This window comes from Portunus trituberculatus, chromosome 24, assembly GCF_017591435.1.
Source record: "Portunus trituberculatus isolate SZX2019 chromosome 24, ASM1759143v1, whole genome shotgun sequence".
NCBI classification, from domain to species: Eukaryota; Metazoa; Arthropoda; class Malacostraca; order Decapoda; family Portunidae; genus Portunus; species Portunus trituberculatus.
In genome coordinates this window covers 17,261,989-17,268,576 of record NC_059278.1, presented here as the reverse complement: position 1 = coordinate 17,268,576, position 6,588 = coordinate 17,261,989, and the positions used below count along the sequence as shown (strand labels likewise).

The following is a 6,588-nucleotide window of genomic DNA, read 5'->3' as shown; positions in this document are numbered from 1 at the left end:
TGAAGAGGAAGAATAGGAGGAGGAGGAGGAGGAGGAGGAGGAGGAGGAGGAGGAGGAGGAGGAGGAGGAGGAGGAGGAGGAGGACGAGGAGAAGGAAGAGGACTATTGAGATGTGTGAGAGTCCTCCATGCAGAGAGAGAGAGAGAGAGAGAGAGAGAGAGAGAGAGAGAGAGAGAGAGAGAGAGAGAGAGAGAGAGAGAGAGAGAGAGAGAGAGAGAGAGAGAGAGAGAGAGAGAGAGAGAGAGAGAGAGAGAGAGAGAGAGAGAGAGAGAGAGAGAGAGAGAGAGAGAGAGAGAGAGAGAGAGAGAGAGAGAGAGAGAGAGAGAGAGAGAGAGAGAGAGAGAGAGAGAGAGAGAGAGAGAGAGAGAGAGAGAGAGAGAGAGAGAGAGAGAGAGAGAGAGAGAGAGAGAGAGAGAGAGAGAGAGATGGCTAAGTTATAGTAGCTTAGATTAATAAAAAGATCTATTAATTTAAGTAAAATAAAGTGTAACAAGATAAAGTTAGATAAGATAAAGTCATGCAAGATTAAGTTAGATTAGGCAAACTTAAGTAAGACTACATTAGGTTAAGATAAGTTGAATTAAGTTAGCTTGACAAATGACCCACGTGACACAACCTCCCATACGTGACACTTCCCATCATCCCACACTAACAAGACGTACCCGCGTCACACCACACCCCAGCACTAGTGACACCCCTGCAGCAGCCCATCCCGCAGCCCCACGCCGTGACGGGAACCAGACGCCATTTTGAAAACCAGACCGAAGAGGCGGCAGGAGGCAGCGCCCTAGGAGAGGCTCGCGGGTTGGCGGCTCAGACGGGCGGCTCAGGACACCATAACATAACTCTTCGCTGACAAGTTCCGCTAAATTCGCAAAGGAAGAGAGAAGAGAGAGAGGAGAGAGGGAGAGAGAGAGAGCTGTGTTGTATCCCTCCTCACCTCCCTCTCACTCTCTCCTCTCTCCTCTCCCTCCTCTCCCGCGTGGCCAAAAGGGGAGGCGAGCGACACGAGCCAGCCAATGAGAGCGCGTGGATGCCGGGGCGCTGCAGCCAATCAGGACACAGGGCCAAGGGGAGAGAGAGTGACTCCCGTGGTTCTTGATGCTAATGGCGAGAGTCTTGCTGGAAATGTCGGAGCCCAGAGTGGCGAGCGGGTGTGCGTGCGTGCGTGGTGGTGCGCTGGGGCCTTGAGTGCGGGAGTGCGCGGGTCTGGGTCTGCGGCGTGTGTGAGTGCCTTGTTCCCGTGTGTTATGCTTCACTGCTAGCCACGTTACCCTTACACCTGGACGACTTTCCCACCTGTTCTTTGCGCCAAGGACACTGCAAGACACCCCAACACGTCTCTACCAACGGGTAAGACCTTTAACTTTCGCCGCTAAGAAGTCTCAGGTGTGTTAATGAGAGAGAGAGTAGCAATGGAGCTGTTATTAGTAGTGTGGTGTCCAGGTGAGGTGTGTTGCGTCACCTTGCCTCACCTGTGCTGCGTGTTGCCTTAAGGAGCCGCGGCACGTTTGGCGAGGTAGGGTGAGGCGAAGCAAGGTGAGGTGAGGTGGTGTGGTGTGAAGAGAGTTGAGTTGTGTTGTGTTGTGTGGGTTGATTTAAGGGAAATTAGTGGTGGTGATAGTAATAGTGAGGGTGGTTGTGTTAAGTGAGGGTTTGATGGGGTTATGTGGAAGTGTTGTATGAGTGAACGTATATACGGTGAGGACGATAATGAGGATATGCTAGCGATGGAGTTGATCAAGATAATAATGATAAATGATAATGATAATGATAAAGTAATAATAATAATAATTACTAATATTACCATTAATATTATTGCTATTATAAATACTGTGATTATGATTTTAACTATTATTATTATCATTATTACTATCATTGTATTATTATTATTATTATTAGTAGTAGTAGTAGTATTAGTAGTAGTAGTAAGTAGCAGCAGTACTAGTAGCAGTAGCAGTAGCAGTAGGAGTGGTAATATTAATAATAAAAATAATAGTAATAATACCACGAGCACCACCACCACCACCATCACCATCACCACGAACATAAAAACCCACACACAAACTACTCCCAAACAAGCCCAAACAAACACCTGCGTTAATGAGACAGGCTGGCAGGTGGAGGAGGTGTGCAGGTAACCTCCAGGTAACGCGGGGTAACCAATCAAGCGGCGGACAGGTGAACCACGACGCTGAACCAAAATTAATATCTTCATCCTCACATTTTTCTCAGCAAGACAGACTGGACTCTCGCCGCTTTGCCCTCATCAGTGCGAGGCCGTCCTGTCTTGCATTTTATAGACAGTAAGAGTCAGTTAGGGGCAGATAAGAGAGACAGGGTGATTTAGACAGCTTTCTATATTCAGGAGGGATATAGACGGGGCTGAGTTAAGAATACTTTGGACAGGGGAGTTTGGAAGTGATGTTTCGTGTGTTTAGAAAGTAGACAGAGCGACACTAGGTTGTTTTATAGAAGCTAGTTTGACTTAGATTAGAGATACAGAAAGGGTTGAATGCAAAAGTAGAGAGGTATTTTTAAGTGGTATATTGTGTGAAGAGAGAGAGAGAGAGAGAGAGAGAGAGAGAGAGAGAGAGAGAGAGAGAGAGAGAGAGAGAGACTAGTTTGATATAGACAGGTTGACAAAGGCGGGTCGAGTATGATATATAAACAGATTAAGCGGTGTTTTCTTCGTCAGGCGGTAGACAGGGACAGACAAGTGTGGTAACATTGGTGGGTGTTTAATGTTGCTTATTTAGACAGTACGAGACAGACAGGACGTGGGTAGTCTTATATTTTAGTTAATCAAGGTTGAACACTTAATTTCTAGGCGGTAATTGGACAGTTGGTACAGAAATTGCGGACCATGACAAGATTAGTGAACCCTCCAGCTCTCCTTAATTCCCTGCTCCCCCTTCCCAGCTCTTTCACTCCATGTTTTTATGTAAGAAGGGAAAATGACCAAGAGCAACCAAAGATATATATATAAAAAAAAAAAAGGCCCACTTGGAATACCAGTTCCTTTAAATATTATAAGAGAATTAGCCAAAAAGTGAGGGACAAATGTGTTGAAATTTCCCTCTTAAAAGAAGTCAAGTCGTAGGAAGATGGAAAAACAGAAGCAGGCAGGGAGTTCCAGAGTTTAGCCGGGAAAGGTATGAATGGTTGAGATTACTGACGTGTGGATGAAATTATAACCCAAACTAACCTAACCATTACTTTAACCTAACCTAGCATAGCCCTAACTTCAATATACGTTAAGTTAGGTTAAAATTAGAGTTGGAATACTTTTGGTTATCCTATTTCTATTAACACGTCATGTCAGAGGAGTGAAAGAACTGTGAAGGGAAAGCCGGGAAACGAGGAGAGCTGGAGAATTCGCTAATCTTGACATGATCCGAAATCTCTTTGTGTTTAACTCCTCCAGTACTGGGACGCATTTCTACCTTGAATTTTGAGTATACAATTAGACCATTTTATTGACACTAGGAAGGGTCTATGGAGGTCAGAATATTAATGGCCACAGTCGTCACTAATTTAACCCCTCACATAAGTTTCTGAAGCTGTATAAAATCACCAAATAGTAAGCAGAATGAATATGGAAACGCGTTAGGTTACGGAAAGGTTTAAATGAATGAAGGTTATAGACAATCATTTTAAATTTTACGCTTGAACTAATGATGGTTTAACACGCAATACTTAGACGGCAATGGACAGACAGGACAGAGATCGCTACGTACTCTTGGTTAACATCTTCGGTAGCAATTAAGACAGTAACCGACAGAGAGACAGTAAACCCATTCCTATCAGCTAGTGAAGGTTCGAGACACAATTTTGGGCGCTACAAGACAGTTTGAACGGAAATCGCTAAATATTCCAGTGAGATCAAGTTATTTTTTCAAGTAAGAGGGGAAAACCGGCCAAGGACAACAAAATTTTGAAAAAAAGACCCACTTAATTGCCAGTCCCCTTGCAGGTACAGCATTTAAACAGTCAGAACGGGAAAAGCTTACTGTTTAGCTTGACAAGGCTTCACACACATACAGGACGGACAGACAGAAGGACGGGACAAGACCTCACTCAAGCATAGACGGAACATAAAGAACTCCATGTACCTGTAGACAGAAAATAAAGGCTGTAGACTGGCTGCACCGTACTTTAGACAGGAGAGAAAGTGATAGGAATGTAAAGAGATGTAAATGAATGTAAAGACGGAATGCATAGGAGTTTTAAACAGCTGTAGATAGAATATAGACGGAATATATTGAAGCCAAGACAGATATAGACAGTAAGCGCAATTTTACACAATCTTAGACGGAAAACAAACGGAATTTCCAAGAACTGTAGATGGAACATACAAGATTTTAGACGGAGAACAAGATTTTTAACTGCTACAGGTAATACAGAGGCATTTACACACTTTTAGATAACACATGAAGACTAGAGAGAGAGAGAGAGAGAGAGAGAGAGAGAGAGAGAGAGAGAGAGAGAGAGAGAAATAACACTATAAACAGAGACACTTAGACGAAAGCAGATGTATAGACAGAAAATATAAGCCTTTAGACACTTGTAGACAGTATAAGAGACAGAAGACAGAATGTACAGCCTTTTAAAGTAAAAAATGATGTAAACAGGAACTTAGGCGGATAAAGATGTGTTTCAGATGGATGTGGATGGCAAAAAGTGACCGCTGGAGTGTGAGCAGAATGGATGACGAAGTAGGTGGATGACTCAGTGGCGGGATGAACGATGGGTGGCAGGGTGGATGATGAGGCGGATGAGGGAGTGAATCGGTGGAGTAGACGAATAGATAAGTGGATGTTTGGAGGAGGGAGGAGTAACTGGGTGGTGAAATGGATGACAAAAATGAATGACGAGATGGATGAAAGAATAGATAAATGAGTAAATGGATGAAGAATGAATACAAGGATGAAAATATAAGTGACAAAGTGGCTAACGAAATGAAATGCTTGAGCGAACGAATTAACGAGTAAGAGAATTAACGAGTAAGCAACAGATTTTTTTTTCTAAGTTATGGCCTATAGCGCCTGTAGGCATATAATATGTGGGAAGCCTTGTTCAGCTTCCGCCCATTAGTGACGCAGGCAGTTTTATTTATAGTGGTACCCATATTAGGGCCCATATCACCACCCAAGCGCATCTCTGGTATCCTGGTGACATCTAGGTATCTTTAAACCACTCGACAAATGGCACAGCTTCAAAGCGGTACGTAGTGGGATTCGAACCTACACTTGGACGTCTGCCCGATCCCACGCTCACCACCTTATCCACTACACCACCGCCTCCCTATGACAAAATGGAGTAAACGGCCGAAAACTGAGTAAGCGACTGGATGGAGTGAGGCTGAAGTAGTGGACGAAGTAGGGAAAGAGGCAGTAGAGAGGCTCGGCGAGGGTGTACGTGGTGGCGCAGGGGAGGAATATCATTAGCCCCTCACACACATTGCGCTCACAGGCAGGCGGGGCGGGAGAGCGCAGTCACCGTAGCATCAATGGTAGGAGAGAACACACGGCAGTAATTAACACTCATCATTTCTGGCATTAGGCAAGATTTATATATACACTCCTTTTTGCCGGACCAGAGAGAGAGAGAGAGAGAGAGAGACGAGGGGGGGTTGGGATTATATAAAGCGGTAAAAAATGAAAAGAAAAATGTTATTCCGAGAAGTATTAGTGCTTGCTATATTTCTTTTCATCTCTCTCTCTCTCTCTCTCTCTCTCTCTCTCTCTCTCTCTCTCTCTAATTGCAAAGCGGCATTAGTGAGAGCGAGGATGTGTATGTGTGTGTGTGTGTGTGTGTGTGTGTGTGTGTGTGTGTGTGTGTGTGTGTGTGTGTGTGTGTGTGTGTGTGTGTGTGTGTGTGTGTGTGTGTGTGTGTGTGTGTGAATTCACCTCGGTCGTCTGCTGGTCACCCAGCCAGTCTTCCCCATTACGGAGCGAGCTCAGAGCTCATAGACCGATCTTCGGGTAGGACTGAGACCACAACACACTCCACACACCGGGAAAGCGAGGCCACAACCCCTCGAGTTACATCCCGTACCTATTTACTGCTAGGTGAACAGGGGCTACACATTAAGAGGCTTGCCATTTGCCTCGCCGCTTACCGGGACTCGAACCCAGGCCTCTCGATTGTGAGTCGAGCGTGCTAACCACTACACTACGCGGTGTGTGTGTGTGTGTGTGTGTGTGTGTGTGTGTGTGTGTGTGTGTGTGTGTGTGTGTGTGTGTGTGTGAGAGAGAGAGAGAGAGAGAGAGAGAGAGAGAGAGAGAGAGAGAGAGAGAGAGAGAGAGAGAGAGAGAGAGAGAGAGAGAGAGAGAGAGAGAGAGAGAGAGAGAGAGAGAGAGAGAGAGAGAGAGAGAGAGAGAGAGAGATTAAAAACAGAAACGAATATGAATAAAAAAAACTGAAGAAGATGAAAAGGAAGGAAAGACACAACAACAACAACAACAACAACAACACTACCACCACCACCACCACCACCAACAACAACAACAACAACAAACATCACCACCAACAGCAGTAACAGCGGTGGAGACTTAAAGAGCCCCACATCACCGCGCACGCCCT

The 6,588-nt window shown here is 45.1% G+C and overlaps 1 protein-coding gene across 4 annotated transcripts in view; it reads left to right on the top strand.

Moving 5' to 3' along the window:
• Positions 1-1,108: 1,108 nt before the first annotated feature.
• Positions 1,109-6,588, top strand: part of LOC123508394 (protein Wnt-2b-A-like) — a 37,144-nt gene continuing 31,664 nt past the window's right edge. For all 4 annotated transcript variants that reach the window (XM_045262112.1, XM_045262113.1, XM_045262115.1 and 1 more), the window contains exon 1: positions 1,109-1,353. The gene's annotated coding sequence lies outside the window, so the exon portion shown is untranslated. The remainder of the gene's footprint in view (positions 1,354-6,588) is intronic.